The sequence below is a fragment of the Cervus elaphus genome, chromosome 23 (genome assembly GCF_910594005.1).
Source record: "Cervus elaphus chromosome 23, mCerEla1.1, whole genome shotgun sequence".
In the NCBI taxonomy this organism is placed as follows: domain Eukaryota; kingdom Metazoa; phylum Chordata; class Mammalia; order Artiodactyla; family Cervidae; genus Cervus; species Cervus elaphus.
The window spans coordinates 72,302,509-72,322,071 of record NC_057837.1 but is presented as its reverse complement, the minus strand read 5'-3'; the positions used below and the strand labels follow the sequence as shown (position 1 = coordinate 72,322,071).

General features: G+C 48.5%; 1 protein-coding gene across 2 annotated transcripts in view; it reads left to right on the top strand.

The window, feature by feature from the left end:
• The window catches only part of ADA (adenosine deaminase), an 81,764-nt gene that overhangs the window by 13,748 nt on the left and 48,453 nt on the right, over positions 1 to 19,563 (top strand). For both annotated transcript variants that reach the window (XM_043883193.1, XM_043883191.1), the window contains exon 2: positions 14,552 to 14,633. The gene's annotated coding sequence lies outside the window, so the exon portion shown is untranslated. The remainder of the gene's footprint in view (positions 1 to 14,551; positions 14,634 to 19,563) is intronic.

Below are 19,563 nucleotides of genomic sequence, written 5' to 3'. Positions count from 1 at the left end.
CCCATGCAATGACTTTGCAGGTTAACCCTTTGGGGTTAATTCCATTTTGGCCACAGTGGCTGCCAGCAGAGGGAGAAGGCAAAGAAGATAAAGGTGACGGGGTCAAGGGCCCACAAGGCCCTCAGCAGCAAACCTCAGGCCCCAGCCTACCTGCAATTCAGACAAATAAGAGTCTGGATCTTGGACCTACCGTATACTTAGGCTGTGACCCTGACCTGGCGCCTTGAGGTCTTCCTCATTTATAGTGTGTGTGTGTGTGTGTATGTGTGTGTGTGTGTGTGTGTGTGCGTGCTCAGTCACGCCTGATTCTTTGTGACCCCATGGACTATAGCCCTCTAGGCTCCCCTCTCCATCACTTTTCCCAAGCAAGAATACTGGGGTGGGTAGCCATTTCCTACTGTGGGGAATCTTCCCGACCCAGGGATTGAACCCACCTCTTTTTCCTCTCATGCATTGGCAGACAGATTCTTTACCACTGTGCCACCTGGGAAGCCCCATTCACAGCATAGAGACAATAATACATGAGAAAGCTGCAGTGAGGATTGACCAAGATCTCAGTGTGGTCCAGAGTGAAAGCTCAATAAATATGAGATCAATGTCATTATTATCACAACCTGGAGACAGAGGCTGCTCTCTGACCTGGGAAGAACTCAGAAATGCCTATTGTGGCTTGATAATGCCCAGAAGGCTTCTGGGCCATCCCCCTGTCCCCAGTCACCAGGGACCTGACTTAGCTCAGGGGTCCATCTCTCCCAAAGGGCTTTGGGGTCCCTTCCTGGAGCCATCTGTGGGTTGTGGGATTAGACCATCTTGGTGCATATTTAAGAAGGTGTTCATCCTCACGCTCCCGCAAGTGCAGGGTCTGAACCAGAGAGCCAGCACCTCCTTAAAGGCCATGCCCTGGGCACCTGGCTTGCTTCACCCTAGTCCTGGATCTGTTTAAGCTTGGGATAGTAATTATCCCCATTTGATAGATGTGAAAACTGAGCCTTCCCCAGATTGAGCACCTGTCCAATGTCACCCGACCAGGAAGGAAGAGACAGATGCCATGTTCTTTGATTTTGAAGCCTAGAGCTCTGTTTACGCTGAGGAACTGCCTCCCAGCCTAGCATGGAAGGTCTCAGTTCATCTCCCCAGAAGGCCCAGCAACCTGGAGAGCAGCCTAGCGTGGCCTCCTCTGGCTGGCCTGGGTTGTTGGGAACGCTGGCCTGCAGGGCGGAAGCCTGGCGATTCCTCTCTACATTCCTGGGGGTTAAGTCTAAGGACCCAGGCTCCCGGCATCAGCCATCACGTTCCCCAGAAGGAATCTCTACTCATAACAAACCCCAAAGGTCACTTGTCTGGGAAGGAGCCTTCTGTCTCCTCCCCAGGGAGGAGGGAAAGAGGGCCCTGGCCTTTCTGGAGACCACCTGGGTTCCCAGACGGGGATGTCCTGTTTCTGGCCTGTAAACCCCTCTGGGTCTCCTCTGTGGGTGGTGTCTGGATGGGACAGGTGGACAGAGGATGAATGAACATCTCAATTGAAGGAGTCCCCAGAGAGATATGAATGTGTGGACTCTGGATTCAGGCTGCCTGGGCCCCCGATTTCCTTTCACTACCTCCTAGCAGTGTGCCCTTGGGCAAGTTACTTTAACCTCTCTGTGCCTCGGTTTCCTCTTCTGTAAAATGGGGATAATAACAACACCTATTGCCGTGAGGATTAAGTGAGACTCATTCAACAACTGTTTGTTGGAGCTCTACCAGCTTCCAGGCAGTTAGTAACATGGCAACAAGTAAGAGACAAAGCTCTCTTCCTTCAAGTTTTTAAAGAGGAAATAACATGCTGAGTATTATTTTCTTTAGAAAACACTGGCACCCAGAAAAATTTAAAAAAATGAAGCGAGGATGATTAAATGTTAACAGTTGTTAAATTTAGGTGATGGACTAATGGCAAAGGGGTGTTCATCATCTGTTTACCATGGTTTTTTGAATGCTTGAAATTTTTCTATAACTAGGAAAGAAAGGGGGTGGGGGGAGAAAAAGCAGTGAGATAGAAAGGAAAAAGAAAGAAGGAAGAGAGAGAATTCCTGCCCTTTTGAAACTTACAATCAAGTGGGGGAAATAGACAATAAAGAGATAAGTAAAGAATGCTGCATCCATTAGTACTTTGGAGAAAAAGAAAGAAGAGGGATCAGGCATCCGTGGGGTCGGGGTGGGGGGAGTTCTGTTTTAAACCACGTGGTCAGGGAAGGTCTCCCTGGGAAGGTGAAATCTAAGAGCAGAGCTCAGTTCTCCTGGTTTCCAGGCTGGGGTGCGTCCAGTGTCCACATCCACCTTCTACCCACTCAGGGAAAGAGTGATGGTGAAAGCCCTGAATTCAAGACCCTTGGGATGGTGAGCTTTCCGAATTATGTATCTCAATTCAAAATTTTGATAAACAGAATTTTGAGTTAATTTTTATGACCATACCCTACTTTCTGGACTTCCCAGGTGGTGCTAGCAGTCAAGAACCCAGCTGGCTGCCAATGCAGGAGACATGGGTTCAATCCCTCGGTTGGGAAGATACCCTGCAGGAGGGCATGGCAACCCACTCCAGTATTCTTGCCTGGAGAATCCCATGAACAGAGGATCCTGGTGGGCTATAGTCCATTGGGTCAAAAAGAGTTAGACACAACTGAAGCAACTTAGCACACACATACCCTACTTCCTATGCAGGCAGAAAATTAATCCTGACCACTTTGATTTATTTCCCCCCAGCCCATCATTCACGCGTGCATCTCTGTGATTACAGCTCACTGTGAGGTTGTTTCAGGCTCTTTTGGCTTCAACACACCACATGACCAGTTCATCACTCCAGCCCTTCCCCACTGTCTACTTTTGGACTCTTCAAAGTTCTCTGGGGTCACGCTGACCCACAAAATTCAAAACATGTTCACTCATGGCTTTTTTCCCTGGCTCTCTCCCTGATTTTTTATTTGGAAAAAAGGCAAGAGGGGAGAGCAGGGCTGTGTATCAGTCAGGGTCAGCCAGGTTAGGGTGCAGTAACAACTACCCCCAGTCTTGTTCCTCAGCCACTCCTGCTGTGTGTCCCATGTAGTTCCGATCAGTGTCTCCTTGCTCCAGGATCCAGGTTGACGGAACAGCCACCACCCCAAATATTGTATCGCAGAGGGACAGAAAGGTATCAAATCCCATCTTTCTCTGATTCATAAGGTTTTACTGTGTCCCAGGTCCCTTCAGGAATGGTGTTTTGGGGGAGGAAGGGGTGCTCTTAAAACCTAAAGACTTGTTCTCGATTTAACTAAAAGAAATCAGTCCTGAATATTCATTGGAAGGACTGATGCTGAAGCTGAAACTCCAAAACTGTGACCACCTGATGCGAAGAACTGACTCATTGGGAAAGATCCTGATGCTCGGAAAGACTGAAGTCGGGAGGAGAAGGGGACAACAGAGGATGAGATGGTTGGATGGCATCACCTACTCAATGCACCTGAGTTTGAGTAAACTCCGGGAGTTGGTGATGGACAGGGTGGCCTGGTGTGCTGCAGTCCATGGGGTCACAAAGAGTTGGACATAACTGAGCGACTGAACGGAACCGAGCTGATTTAACTGACTTGTCTCTTGCCCGAGTAAGTAGATGTTCCACAGTCTACCTGCCCACATAGGGACTAGAAAACACAAAAAGGATAAATGCATGCAGTCTTTGATTCCTAGCTTTTGAGTATTGTGCAATTTTAGGCTCCATCTGAGCAAATGGGATCTGAGAATCTTAAAATCACAGACTTTCAGAATGGAAAGGTCTTTGAATCCAGTATCAGTCTTTCTTTTTTTTGCCATAACATGTGGCAGACATGTGGGATCTCAGGTCCCCAACCAGGGGTCGAACCCATGCCCCCTGCATTAGAAGATTGAAATCTTAACCACTGGACTGCCAGGAAGTCCCCGCAGTATCACTTTTCATGCCGGAGGTGCTCTATCACCTTCTTCACAGACAGCTGCCAGCCTTTGCTTGTACCCTCCCAGGGCTAGGAAACTCACCACATCCCGAGGCAACCTCCTCCATTATGGATCGGCTCAAATAAGCAACTGTCCTTCAATACAAAATTAAATTAATTAAAAAAAAAAAACAACGTTCAAACGTTCTGCCTTCTAGAGCAAGCCAGACTTTCTCTTGAGAACCTCCAGCCCAAGTTCCTGTTGTTTTCCTGGGAAAGTAAGGATGCAGCTGTCACCAGCACGACCTTGCAGACAGGCTGAGCAGGCAGCCAGCTAGAAGTCAGGAATGATTTCATGAAGCCCTGAACAGCCCTAAGAGCCAAATCTATTATCCCTTTGATGCCTGAAACACCATCATAATAGCCTGTGGGTCTCTATTCAGTTCAGTTCAGTCGTGTCCGACTCATTGAGACCCTGATGGACTTGGTCAAACTCAAGTCCATCGAGTTGGTGATGCCATCCAACCATCACATCCTCTGTCATCCCCTTCTCTGGAGAAGGGAATGGCAAACCACTTCAGTATTCTTGCCTTGAGAACCCCATGAACAGTATGAAAAGGCAAAAAGATAGGGTCTCTATTAGGGAGGCCTATACATAGTGGAAAGAATAAAGGCTGGAGTCAGACCTAGGCTCAAATGTGGACATTTTGACACTAGCTGTAAGCAAGTCTTGTCACCCCTCTGAGCCGTGGTTTGCCATCTGTCCCGCAAGGGTAATATCAATAATATTACTTCCTATGCAGGACTGCTTTGTGAATCTAATGGGAGAATATATCTAAACACCTGACACAATATCTGGTACATAGGAGATACTCAACTAGAGCTGGTTCAAAGTGCATCCTGGGTCTTCACTTCCTTGAGCCTCAGATTTCCCACCTGTCAGGTGGGGTTAATATCATTAAATTGGATTCCTTAGGATCCTGTGCTCAGGGACTTTTAGCACACGGAATCTCAGGTGCGAAGGCCCTTGGGGCCTGGTGGGCTGGGGCAGGGTTGTTCGGTCTGCCTCACCCTCCTCTCCATGCAGAGGGGAAAATATTGTCATAAGAGGCCAAACTTTAGCATCTCAATTCCACAGCTACCTAGGCTGGTCCCCTGGACAGGTGAGTCCACCTCTCTAAACAGAAGGGTTTGCATCTGCAAAGAGGGAGAATAAAATGAACTCCATCCACATGGGTGAAGAGGAAAGGAAATCATCAAGATAAAGTGTTAAGGCTTCCCTGGTGGCTCGGTGGTGAAGAATCTGCCCGCTAATGCAGGAGACACAGGTTCGATCCCTGATCCCGGTAGATCCCATATGCCTCGGAGCAGTTAAGCCTGTGGGCCACAGCGACCTGGGAGCAGCAACTACTCAAGCCCCCGGCGCCCTAGATCCTGTGCTCTGCAACAAAAGATGCCGCCTCAGTGAGAAGCCTGCACACAGCAATGAGAGTACCCCCACTCTCTGAAACTAGAGAAAAGCCCGTGCAGCAGTGAAGACCCAGCACAGCACAAAAATATTTTACAGCACAAAAATAAGTAATATAAAAGATAAAGCATTAAGCCAAAGACCTTGAACTCAGTCACAGCTCCTTAAGTGTTGGCTGCCCTCATCATCGCTGGGGGGAGGGGTCCACCTCCGGGTTCCATCAGCACCCTCTCCCCATCCTGCGTCCCCAAGGTGAGGCTTGCCAGGGGCCACAGCACCCCCAGAAGAGCTTCTCTTCGCTGGACCATGGAAGCCGGCCCTGGCAGATGGGTCCCAGCCCCGACTCCTCCTCTTACCAGGATGTCACTGATCTCAGTTTTTGCCAGGCTTCAGTTTCTCCACCTGGACCACGAGAACATTCCACTTTCCACCTCCATCACACAGAACTCAACGGAGGAAGTGAATCGTTGTGCTCCAATAGACAGACTCCACAGGTGCCCAACCCTGGGTTGGAATCCCAGCTCTGACCACCTCTCATTTTGTGACCTTGAAAACAGCGCCAGTCTAAGGTTTGGGAGGCATTTTTTTAAAATGTGTTTATTTATTTGGTTGTGTTGGGTCTTAGTGGCAGCACGTGGGATATTTGTTGGGTTATGTGGCGTCTTTTGTTGAGCACACAGTTGCAGCACGCAGGCTTAATTACCCTGCAGCTTGTGGGATCCTAGCTTCCAGACCAGGGAGTCAACCCAGGTGCCTGCATCGCAAGGCAGATTCTTAACCACTGGGCCACCAGGGAAGCCCCTTGGGAGGCATCTGAATGGAATAACACTGGCTCCTACCTCCGAGGAGAGATAAAAGGGACCAGGGATATAAAGTGTTCATAGAGCTGAACTTGGAAGGGCTCATTTAAAAGTACCCGTTATTGCTGTTACCACTAGTCTCAAGATTTGGGCCAAAACAGAGAGGGCTCTGAATTGAAAAGTTCTCAGGTCAGTCTCCATGAGATACAAAAGAGGAAAGCTCCACCCTCCCCTAGAGGCCCTCTGAGCCCCTCACTACCCCTGCTTCAAATGGCTCTTCTAAAGCTCACATCTCTTCCTAGAATTGGAGCCACGTGGGAGGCTGCCTGGTGCGGGGTTAGGAGTCTAGTCCAGCTTCCACTGCCCTCTGGCTGTGTGACCCCAGGCAAATGCATCACCCTCTCTGGGCCTCCTTAACAGTCGTGTGAGGCAATGGGACCGTGGGCTCTAGCCTAAGGACCCATCTGCTTATGACATTTACTGATTCCTTCCTCACACCGGCCAGGGGCCAAGGAGGGAGGGTGCGGCTCCCTTGCGGTTCCAGGTCAGGGTCACGGCTCTGTGTGGAATCTGGGCTCTGCTGCCCAGAACTGCCTCTCCTGATGCCTGGAATTCCACCGTTCGTGACTCATGCCTTTGGGAAATCATTGCCCTCACCCCACTGAGTAATAACAAAATAACAGTCCCTCATGGCTTTCCTTTGCTGATAGCCCTGGGTCTCACTTGGTCTCAGGGTGCTGCTCTGAAGTAGGCAGTGAAAGCGAGGATCAGATGTAGAAAGCGAGGTACCTGATGCTACCCAGAGAAGTCTAGCCTCCTGTCTCCTGGCTTCTTCATCAGTGCTGTTTCCCTCTCAACTTTCTTTTTAAAAAAACTTTGTTTTTAATTGGAGGATAATTGCTTTACAATATTGCGTTGGTTTCTGCCATACATCACCATGAACCAGCCATCGGTATACATATGTCCCCTCCTTCTTGAACCTGCCTCCCACATCCCACCCCATCCCACCCCTCTGGGTTATCTCAGAGCACCGGGTTTGAGCTCCCTGTGTCATATGGCTTAAACTCCCGTTAGCTTTCTATTTTACATTTGGTGATGTGTGTGTTTCAATGCTACTCTCTCCATTCATCCCACCCTTTCTTTCTCCCACAGTGTCCACAAGTGTGTTCTCTATGTCTGCGTCTCCATTGCTGCCCTGAAATAGGTTCATCAGTACCAGATCTCACATCTAGGCATTAATATATGATAGAATTCTGCCCCCTCCCAGGACTTCCCTGGGGGTCCAGTGGTTAAAAGCCTGTGCTTCCAATGCAGGGGGAGTAGGTTCCATCCCTGGTTGGAAACCCAAGATCCCAGATGCCATGTGGCATAGCCAAAATAAATAAATAATAGTAACTTTTAAAAAGAGAGAAATGCTGCCCGATCTTTGTGCACCCATGTTCACGCAGCGCCATCCATGGCAGCCAAAATGTGTGAGCAAACCCAAGTGTCCATGGACGGATAAATGGATCTGCAAAATGAGGTCTCTATGTGCAACAGAATATTATTCAGCCTTTAAAAAGAATGTCATTCTGAATGGCCATCATCAAAAAGGCTACAAACAATAAATGCTGGAGAAGGTGTGGAGAAAAGGGAACCCTCTTGCACTGTTGGTGGGAAGGTAAATTGATACAGCCACCATAGAAAACAGTATGGAGATTCCTTAAAAACTAGGAATAAAATCAATAGAACCACCATATGACCCAGCAATCCCACTCTTAGGCATATACCCTGAGGAAATCAAAATTGAAAAAGACACATGTACCTCAGTGTTCACTGCAGCACTATTTACAATTGCTAGAACATGGACTCAACCTAGATGTCCACTGACAAATGTTTGGATAAGAAAGCTGTGGTATACATACACAATGGAATATTACTCAGCCATAAAAGGAAAGCATTTGAGTCAGTTCTAATGAGGTGGGTGAGCCTAGAGCCTGTTATACAGAGTGAGGTAAGAAAGAGAAAGATCAATATTGTATACTAACACATATATATGGAAGCTAGAAAGATGGTACCGAAGAATTTATTTGCAGGGCAGCAGTGGAGAAACAGACATAGAAAACAGATTTATGGACACAGGGCGAGAGGAGGAGAGGGTGAGGTGTATGCAGAGAGTAACATGGAAACTTGCATTACCATATGTGAAATAGATAGCCAAGGGGAATTTGCTGTAGGCTCGGGGAATTCAAACAGGGGCTCTGGATCAACCTAGAGGGGCGGGATGGGGTGGGAGATGGGAGGGAGGTTCAAGACGGAAGGGATATATGTACACCTATGGCTGATTCATGTTGAGGTTTGACAGAAAACAACAAAATTCTGTAAAGCAATTATCCTTCAACTAAAAAAAAAGACAGCAAGAGGAAAGGAAAGAAGGTCATTCTGACACAGGCTACAACATGGATAGGCTTGTAGGACATTACGCTGAGTGAAATAAGGCAGTCACAGAAGGACCAATAATGTATGATTTCACTTATATGAGGTACCTAGAGCGATCAGATTCACAGAGACAGAAGGTGGCAGGGTGGTTGTTGGGGGCTGGAGGCAAGGGGATAGGGAGTTAGTGTTGAATGGTTACAGTTTCTGTCTCAAGATGAAGTTCTAGAGCTGGATGGTGGGGATGGATTGCACAACGTGAATGTACTTAATGCCACTGAACTTGTACACTTAAAAATGGTCAAGATGGCAAATTTCCTGTTATGTGCTTTTTGCAAAATTTTTAAAATTAAAAAAATTGCTGTTTCTAAGAAGAAGATGGAAAGTACCTTTTTTTTTTAGTACTAGTATTTTGACTGGTAACTTAGTTACCAGGATTTGTATCAGTCAGATAGTCTGGGTCATGCTGCTGTAACAAACAATTCCCAAATCTGACTCCTGAGTCAAGCACGTAACCACTGTCCCATGCTGCCTCTTACACCCAACCCCCTGCCCCCGGAACCTTCTTCTTTGCTGTCCTAAACCTCCCCCTCCTCTGTCTGCACCCCAACTGCAGGAAAAACCAATAGAATCAGATTCACCCCTGACTGTATGTGTGCCTGTGGACAAGCCAGCTAACTTCTCTGAGCCTCAGTTTTCTCATTTGGGAAATGGGGCAATAACAGCATGTACCTCGAGGGGAGAGTTCAAGGAGCCTGGAGACCCGTTTAGCATGGCCTCGGGCATGCTGTCAGCCTATGCAGATATTTAAGCCTCAGGCAGGGTTTGGTCCTCGGTTTGAACAATCCCAGGAGAAACACCTTCTTCCTGCCAGACTTGCGTCAGGGCCGGGGAATGAGTGGGACAGGGGCCAGAGGCTATAGAGACAGTTGTCTCGAGTCTGAAATACTTTTCTCCCCAATAATCTGTTTTCAATCTCATTCCCTTTTTTCCTCTCCTTTTTCAAACTCACTCTGCCAAGAAACAAGCATGAAAGTGTGCATCAGCTCCCAGCCCAGCCAACATCTCACCCTTTGGGAATTTCTGCTTTAAAGGGGGGTGCAGGACCCTTCAATAAACCACGTGTGTCCCAGCCTCCACACCTGTACAAGGGCTGATTCTCCCTCCTGCCATGCGGTACCCTGTGCCCTGGGTCTATTCCGAGCCTGTTCATCATCTGCTGAGGCTCAGCCACAAGCCCTCTCCTGCAGTAGCTCCTCTGCTCTCTGCCCCTGTTCACAGGACCCTTTCCCCTTACCCCAGGTCTGGACATGTCTTGAATTCTTGTCTCCTCTTGTTATTGACCATCTTTGGGGGCAAGGACAGTGTCATCCTCTTCTCTGCCGACTTGGAGGCTTTCACAAATCAGAATGCCTTCACGACCACTGTATCAATGGGAGGAGAGGATGATGAGTGTGCCCATTTTACAGATGAGAAAATGGAGGTCCCAAGAGCAGGAGCAAGTGGTCACACTGCTGGGGAGTCAGGACCCCTCTCCCCGGGGTCCCTGCTCTCACCAAGCCTCCCTGCAGGGCTAAGCACACCATAGGACCCGTCTGAACGTGCATCATCAGGGAGGGGCAAGTGTGGCAGAGGCTGGCGCAAGCTCTTCTCTGAACCCATTCCCTCCTCTTCCTGGGCACAGGGCTGGTCGACATCTCCCAGCCTCCCTTGCAAGGGGAGTAAGCCCTTTGTGGGTAGGGGTTTTCCATGCCTCTCTGCAATGTAACTTTGCCCTGGCTCCCCTGTTCAAGAGGCAGACTCTATTCCCCTCAAATAAGGGTTGGCCTTAGCACCCTCTAATCAATAGAATGTGAGGATGGAAGGGCATGCAGAGGGAAGCCACACTGTCTCAGCCAGCTTTTAGATGACAGACAGCCGGACTGTGGCTTTAAGTCACAAGCATGGTCTTCATTCAAATTTTAAATGTCAAGACATTCATGGAAACTGTAGCTTGATTTGGGGTTAGACCCTCTCCCCTCGCTTCCTCCCAGCAGCGGGGAAGGTGGACAAGGTGGGGTGCGGCTCCTTCTCCCTCTCCCCTCCCCTCCCCTGCAGACAGTGGCTGGAGATGGCAGCGCTGACCTGTGCCCCTTGGAGACAGTCATCTCTGCAGGGCAGCCCTTCTCCTCCCGAGGGGTCCTACCATCCTTGCTCAGCCCTGCGGACCCAGCATTCAATGCCAGCTTCTTGCCCCTCTGGGAGGTCCTACAGGCCTGGACCCAAGATGATCCCCTGCCAGCTTCCCCCCCATACACCCCCCCCCCCCACTCAGGGAGTGTTGATCTGGAAACTTCTCCCCCAACCCCTGAGGTCCACTCCCTGGAAATGCCCCCTCTGCTTCTCTGTCAAGTCTTCCAGTGAAGGCATTTTGTTTCAGTGGGACGCATGTGTTTCTAATTTTGGTAGCTATTCTCAGATTCCCTTCAGAGGTGTTAAACCAGGTTTTAATCCCACCAGCAGCCTATGAGTGTGTTTCTTCACGCCCTCAGCTGTGTAACTGCCAGTTTGATAAAGTGCCTGCTCCTTGTGGGTTTAACACACGTTTCTCTTACTAAGAGTGAAGCTAAGCATCTCGTACGTTAAAACCATTGCATTTCCTTTTCCACGAACCACTGGCTCACCTCCTTTGAAGACTGTGTTTTCCATTTCTCTACACATTTCTCCATGTTCCCCAGACCCCGACCAGAACCTGGGACTAAGGTTTAAGGACAAACTCAATCCTCAGGGTTGAGGATTTCTGAATCATTGGGCAGCAGCAGCAGCTGTTCCCAGGTGTGAGAATTCAATTGGCCAGCCTCTGGGAAGGAAGTTAGTCACTGGGTTGTGACTCTTTGCAAGTCCATGGACTGTAGACCCTCAGGCTCTTCTGTCCATGGGATTCTCCAGGGAAGAATACTGGAGTGGGTTGCCGTTCCCTTCTCCAGGGAATCTTCCCGACCCAGGGATTGAACCCAGGCCTTCTGCATTACAGGCAGATTCTTTTCTGCCTGAGCAAACCAGAAGAGCAGGGTTTAATTTTTGAGGGCATACTGCCCTCTGCTGGCAAAGCTGAGTTCTCCACTTTAGCTTGGAGCAGCAGAGGGGGCTGGGCAGCTCTGTGACGGGGGCGGGGTGGTAGGGGGATCTGCGGGTGCCTCTGGACTCCCGGTTTGATTGTACTCAGCTGTTTACCGCTGTGTGGCTTTGGGTAAATAGCTTCACCTCTCTGGGCTAACTCTGTATCTGCAAAATGGGAATAATAACTGTTCGTCTCACTCACAGCTTTGTTGGAGGAATAATCAGGTAATGGGATGTGCAGGAGCTTAACAGAGGAGATGGCTCAAAACAAGCTAAATAAATAATAGCCGGGGGTTTTCTTGGGAGGGCGTGTTTGTTTGTTTTGCTGGTAGCTGGAATTCTTGACATTTAGAAAGACCAGGGAGGGGGAGAAAAAGGCTGGCCTGGAGCTAAGTAAAGGAGACATTAGTTGGGGCTGGATTTCCACGGGTTCACCACTGCCTCGCCAGCTTCCAGACCTCAATTTCCTCTTCTGAGGAATGGCCACTGCACTTCACAGCACGGGTGGGACATGCAGCAATGCCCGGGGCCCTGGGACCCCATGCCTGACCTGGGCAGGGCCCCAACCTCCCCCTACATTGGGCCAGGCACACAGAGGGCTGAGCAAATCCAGGCTGAACACCCACCAAGACATTTGGGCTCCCCTAGCCTGGACTCTTCATGCCAGGGACCCACGGGGGCCTCCTGGAGGCATTTTTCCCCAAGAAGCACCCCGATGGAGGGGACCCCTGTGATCACATTACTAGCTCTTTGGTGCTGGTGAGTGAGGGATGTTTTTATATGAGCCAATCAAATAGCCACAGGGCCCTGTCTTCATACCTGACAGTCAACTCCTGCCTAACTGACTGTTACCCTCGGGTCCGTCCTCTGCTCTAAAACCTCCCATGACTGCGCATTGCCTGATTCTTTGCCTTGACATTCAAGGTCGCCCATGGCCCAAGTTCGATCTGTCTGTGAAGGGCACCCCGAGGCTGCATGAGGACCACTCACTAAAACCCTGCGCTTCCTTTGAGATTAAAGGGCACTTCAGTCATTTATTCCCCTATCATGCAGTTGTTCATTCAACACAATCTATTAAACACATAAATTATTTATTAATACATCTTTATCACCTACCAAACAAAGACATCGTTCTAGGGCTGGAGTAGAAACAGTGGTCTTAACCAACTGTAACTAAAATGTCTTAATTTTGCACATTTTCTCATATGTGACCCTGTAAATGCATCACAGAACCTCCCCCCCCCACCCCGCCCCCCAGCCTGCAAAAGTCTTGGTTGGTTAGTTGCTAAGTTGTATCCCACTCTTTTGCAAACCCATGGACTGTAGCCTGCCAGGCTCCTCTGTCCATGGGATTTCCCAGGCACGAATACAGGAGTGAATGAAGTCACTCAGTCGTGTCCAACTCTTTGCGACCCCATGGATAGTAGCCTGCACCAGGCTCCTCCGTCCATGGGATTTTCTAGGCAAGAGTACTGGAGTGGGTTGCCATTTCCTTCTCCAATACAGGAGTGGGTTGCCATTTCCTTCTCTAGATCTTCCTGATCCAGGAATTGAACCCGTGTTTCCTACATCGCCCTGTCTTCCGCGTTGCAGACGTATTCTTTACTGCCGAGCTGCCAGGGAGAGAGGTGTAAATCCACCTCTGTGTCCAGCCCCAAGGGACCGTCTCCCAGCGCAGGAACTGAGCTCCAATGTCTTGATTCCTGGTTCTGTCACCAACCACCTACGTGCCCTTGGAAAGCCATTTTCCCAAGTCTCAGATTATTTATAACAAGTGATAATCACGGTTCGCCTGGCTCCCGGCAACTTGAGGGATCCAGAGATTTGCTCCCTCTGCCCACTGGAGGGCACCAGAAACCACAAATGACATGCCGTCTCTGTACCCTGGCTAAGCAGGCTCCCGTTGCTCCCGAAGCCGGTGAGAGTGAGGGGTTTCTGGACCCAAAAGAGATTCCACAAGACCAGCCACGAGCCTGGTAGTTTCCTGTGCTTCTATGTCTGGAGCAATGATGGGGCAGGTTGCATCTGGCCTAAAAGGGCTCCCCAAACCTTGGGCTGCTGGTTCGCACTCCCTAAGCCCTCATGTCCATTCCTCACCGCATCCCACAGCCTAGGACAGTGTGGGTAAGAGACTCTGTCTTCCCGAGAGGGCTCTTCATGTTTCAGTCTGTGTGACCTTGGACAAGTGACTTGACCTCTCTGAGCCTTGGCGTCCTTTTCTATAAAATGGAAATGTTACTGGTCCCAATGAAGGGAAAAAACTCTCTGTGGAGAAGGTACAGCCTTGATGGTTTGTGTTGCTTACAGTCAGTAAATATACTACAGTGTAATCAGCTGTTTCCTGTTGGTGACAAAGGTAATGTGTTGATTAATCTGAACATTGTACTGAGCATCTTACCATGAACCTAGCCCTGTACTGCTTAAGAAGATTGGCAAAAATGAAGCTAGGGGTTTTGTTAGGGGTAGTGGGATTCTGGGTGATAGATTTTCCCCACCTCAGCCCCCCTCTGTATCCTCCAAACTCTACGCAAAGTTTGTTTTTTGTTTTTGGCTGCGCCGGGTCTTAGTGGCATTATGTGGGATTGGCATGTGGGTTTTTTTTTTTTTTTTTTTTCAGTTGCAGCATATGGGATCTTTAGTTGTGGCATGTGGGATCTAGTTCCCTGACCAGGGATCAAACCCAGGCCCCCCTGTAATATGAGCAGAGAGTCTTAGCCACTGGACCACCAGGGAAGTCCCCAAACTCTCTACAATGTGGATGCACTGACTTTACAGTGATAGAAAAGGAAGACAGGGAGGAACGCTGATGGGACACCTACTATGTACCAGACGTTTCTGCTTTATCCTTCCTCTAGGGCTGCGGACTCCAGGCAGACGGGGACCAGCTGGCTTGCTCACTGCCGCATTCTCCATGCCTAGCATGATGCCTGATACATAGTAAGTCCTCAATAGAAACATGTCTAATGACCAAGAATGACTTGGGCAACGTTTACAAAGGAGGAGCTGAGGTTCAGAGAGGTGGTCCGGCCTGTCCGAGGTTACCCAGCCAGTGGGACGCAGGGCTGGGATCCGGAGGAGCTCCTTTCCACTCAGTGTCTGTCCTGCCTCCCTCCATCCTCATACTCTCTTTGCCCCAAACAGCTTATTTTACAAATATAGACTCTGGTGGTTCTGGTTAAGCAACAACCCCAAGGGGCAGGTGTCAGAATTTACCCCGTTTACAGGGAGGACAACTGAGGCACGGATCAGTTAACCAGCTTGCTCAGATCACACAGCCAGTAAGTGATGGGACCAGGACTCTAAGCCTGCCGGTTGCTACAACGCTCGCAGGCGACCACTCTGCCATGCGGCCTCCCAGAGGGGTGGCTGGATGTGAATCTTGTCTTCTCGATACCTGGGGAGCCCTGGAGGCCCCGGATCATGCCTTTTTCTGTGCGGCCCCTGGAGCCCCGGGCACAGGGTTGGGCACACCTCAGGCCCTCAGTTCGGGTCCTCTGGTCGGGGGGGGGCCATCAGGTGAGGCCCCTTGGTCACTGTAGCCCCGTTTGGAAGGTAGTTGATGATCCTGGGTTTCTAGTGCAAGGTCAGCTCTACCCTTTGAGTCTAGGCCTACCTGTCCGTGCCCCACCCAGGCCTGTACACGCCTGCCAGCAGCAGAGCTTTGAGGATGTGGGGAGGAGGCAAGGCCGGACTTTGGCCCCTTCATCTGCACCCCTTTCCCACTCTCAGATGGATGCTTGTCCAGTAGTGTATGGGCTGTGTGCACATGACACACATATACATATATGCAGATGAGCCCACATGTACACATGCATTCCCATACACATGCCTTTGGATATGAGCCGTCGTGTGTGAGTACACACATGTATCTGGCCGTGGTATGTGTGCTCCTGTCTGAGGATGCAGGTGTGGACTTAAATGTGAGCCTGAGTTTATATGAGGCTTTGCACGTGTATGTGATGTGGAAAAACAGAGCACCGAAGTGGAAGGGCATCTCTTTGCCTAGCCTCAGTTTCTTCATCTGTAAAATGGGAACAGTACTGGTCCCTAACTGGTAGAACAGTGCTAGACACACAGAAAGTTCCATAATGTTGGCTGTTATTATTACTAATAATCTCCCAGGGGCTGTGTGGAGATTCCACAAAATAATGGCTTTGAGGGTCTGGCTCAAGAATTGTTCCTCCCATCGTCCTTAGATTAGTAGTTTTTTTTTTTTTTTTCTTTTTCCTTTTCCCTTGGTTTTATCATTGCAAAGGTAATACAACAATGTTCTATTTTGGGAAATAGAGGTGGGGAAGGGTGGGACATCTCTCACCCAGAACTCCTGTCACCCTCAACACAAGTAGTATTTTATTCTCTTTAACTAAAGTATGGTTTCTGTACAATATTATATAAGTTACAGATGTACAACATAACAATTCAGAATTTTTAAAGGTTATGCTCCATTTATAGGGGCATCCCCGGTGGCTCAGAGGGTAAAGCGTCTGCCTGCAATGTGGGAGACCTGGGTTCGATCCCTGGGTCGGGAAGATCCCCTGGAGAAGGAAATGGCAACCCACTCCAGTATTCTTGCCTGGAAAATCCCATGGACGGAGGAGCCTGGTGGGCCACAGCCCATGGGGTCGCAGAGTCGGACACGGCTGAGCGACTTTGCTTGCTTTGCTTTTATAGTTATTGTAAACCATTGTGTATATTTCCCATATTGTAGAATATATCCTTGAAAGTGAAAGTTGCTCAGTCATGTCCAACTCTTTGCGACCCCATGGACCATACAGTCCATGGAATTCTCCAGGCCAGAATACCGGAGTGGGTAGCCTTTCCCCTCTCCAGGGGATTTTCCCAACCCAGGGATCGAACTGAGGTCTCCTGCACTGCAGGCAGATTCTTTACCAACTGAGCTATCAGGGAATATCCTTGAAGCTTATTTTATATCTAGTAGTTTGTGCTTCTTAATTCTCTACCCCCATGTAGTAGTTTCGTTTTTGCTATTCCTTTTCAGACTTTGTCCATAAATAAGATCGCATGAACCTTAGCACCAGGATGGTGCTTAAAGCATATTTGTGTGGATTAAACATTTTTTTCAGCTTAGATGGTTAAACTGAGTATTTTAAAGTGTACCTTTATTATTATTATTATTTAATTGGAGTATAATTGCTTTAAAATGTTGTGTTGCTTTCTGCTGTACAACGTGGATCAGCTCTGTGTATGCATATATTCCCTCTCTGCTGACCCTCCCTCCCGCCCACCTCCCCCCCAGGTCATCACAGCACTGAGCTGAGCTCCCTGGCTCTGAACAGCTTCTCACTTGCTAGCTAGTTCACACTTAGTAGTGTATATATGTCAACTAAACTGTATTTTTTATCCTGCTTGTGTTCACTTATTATGGGCATTTTCCATGGAATGGCCAGTAATTTATAATTATTAGAAATAATAGAAGAAAATTAGAATTATCCCAACGCTCCCAAAGCTGGGAAATAGTTGATTTATGGAAGAGCTACTTTAAGAAATGTTGTGGGTTAATAACGGACCTGTAAGATTTTTTTCTTTCTTTGTGATGAGTTAGTGCTTCCATATTAGGAATGGGATGTCCCAGGATTTATCTGTTCCTGGACATGAAGGGGATTCCATTGAAAAAGTGAGACAACAACCATCAAGAAAATGCAGGTCAAAACTACAGTGAGATACCGCTATACACCCACTAGGGTGACTATATGCAAAAAGACAGACAATAACAACTGTCAGTCTGGGTGTGGAAAAATGGGAACCCTTGTACACTACTGGTGGAAAAATAAAATGGTGCAGCTGCTTTGGGAAACAGTCTGGCAGTTCCTCAGAAGATTAAAAATAGAGTTACCATATGACCCAGCAATTCCTCTCCTAGGTCTATACCCAAGAGAAATGAAAACATATGTCCACATACAAATGTTCACAGCAGCATTATTCACAAGAGCCAAAAGATGGAGACGATCTAAATGTCCATCAGGTGATGCATGGATATATTAAACACCGTCCATCCACACCATAGATAATTTCCTGGCAATTAAAAGGAATGAAATACTGATGTATGCTACCCCACTGATGAACCTTGAAAACATTATGTTCAGTGAAATAGGCCAGTCACAGAAGGACTCTGTATGCTTTCTATCTGGTATGATTCCATTTATAGGCAAATCCACAAAGACAGAAAATAAATTGGTGGTTGCCTTGGGCTGGGAGGGGTGGGAGATTAGCAGGGAGGGGGGTGGCTGGGGAGTGACTCCTCATGGGTACAGGATTTTATGAGGGGGGTTGATGAAAAATTGATTGTGATGAGTATAGTAAACACCATTGAATTATATACTTTAAATGAGTAAATTGTTTAGCGTGCAAATTTTATCTCAACAAAACTGCTATAATATTTTTTAAAAGGGATAGAAACCCAAGATGACAATGAAAACATACATCGTCGTTTATTTAAGGACATGGACTCTGGGCCAAGTGCTTGGTAATCTCATTTAACTTTCACAAACATCTTGGTTATTTTCCCCATTGTACTGATGAGGACACTGAGATTCAGAGTGTTTGAGTAAGCGGCCCAGAGTCACTCAGCTCTTTAGTGGTAGAGCTGTGGTTTGAATCTAGGATCATTTTTAGCTCCATGCTCAGCCTGCAGTATTTTGTTGCAGTTCCGATGCAAGATGGCAGCCTGGGAGGATGCTGAATTCACTTTCTCCCACACACTCACTGAATCTCCAGCTACATATGGAACTGTTTCCTATGGGAAAAATCCTCTAAAACTAGCTGAGGGACTCCTATGCATCAGGAGAACATGAAAAAGCCCACGTGGAAGCAGGTAGGACAGGCTGGGACACAATCTCATCACAGACCCCATCCCTGGCATGGTGACTCACAATTAAGAAGGAATTCTAAACCTTGACCTTCTCCCTGAGGAGTGAAAGGTCTGAACCCCACATCTGGCATGCTAACTTTTCAGACCTGCATCTTAAGTATTTTTGCTGCTTCTTGGAAGGGGCCAGTGGCCGGTGCACCAGGCCAGCTGGACAAACATGCAGCTTACAGGGCATGTGGGGCCCAAGGCCTGGGGCTCCTCCCCAGTCTTCATCTGGCCTGGGCAGCCAGAGTTCATGGTCAGGGCTCTTTATCACTCCCTGAAGCCTTCTCCCAGCATCTCTTTGTTTATGGCCCTTTAGGCAGATTCTCAACAAAGGGCTGCCCAAGAGGCCTCCAGGACTGGGCCCTGGTCTGCCCCCATGACTTCCGTCTTTGCTACACTGAGATAATAATACGTGTGCACTAAGATATATGGACAAAGATGTTCATCACAGTATTGTTTATAATAGGGAAAAACTAGAGAGACTCTGAATGGTCAACGCCGGGGGACTGGTTACTGTACAACAGAATGTACAATGGAATAATACAAAGTAGCCCTTAGAAGTCAAGTCCTATGGTAGAGGACTGCTTCCTAAAACAGGACGAGGCTCATATGTCAAGGTCAAATGAGAGAAGCAGACACGTGCTAGGCCTCCCCACACCTCACCACCACCCAGGCCAACTCCTGCTTGCCATCTACTGTGTTGCCATATTAAACTTCTTACGGTCCCCTAAAGCCCCGGGCTTTCCCTCATTTCAGGCATTTGTATTTACTGTCCCCTCTGCCTGGAATGTCCCTTCCTGTCCCTTCCTGCAGCTCTTTCAAACCAGCTGACTCTGGGTCAGCCATCAGGTTTCAGCAGAAACGCCTCTTTTCCTGGGAAGTACTCTCGGCCACTTGGGCTGGGGCAGGGCCCCATGTTCTCTCGCCACTCCCCTGGGTCCCCAGCATGGCATGGGTCATGCTCTGTGACTGGACATTTAATTGCCTGATTCT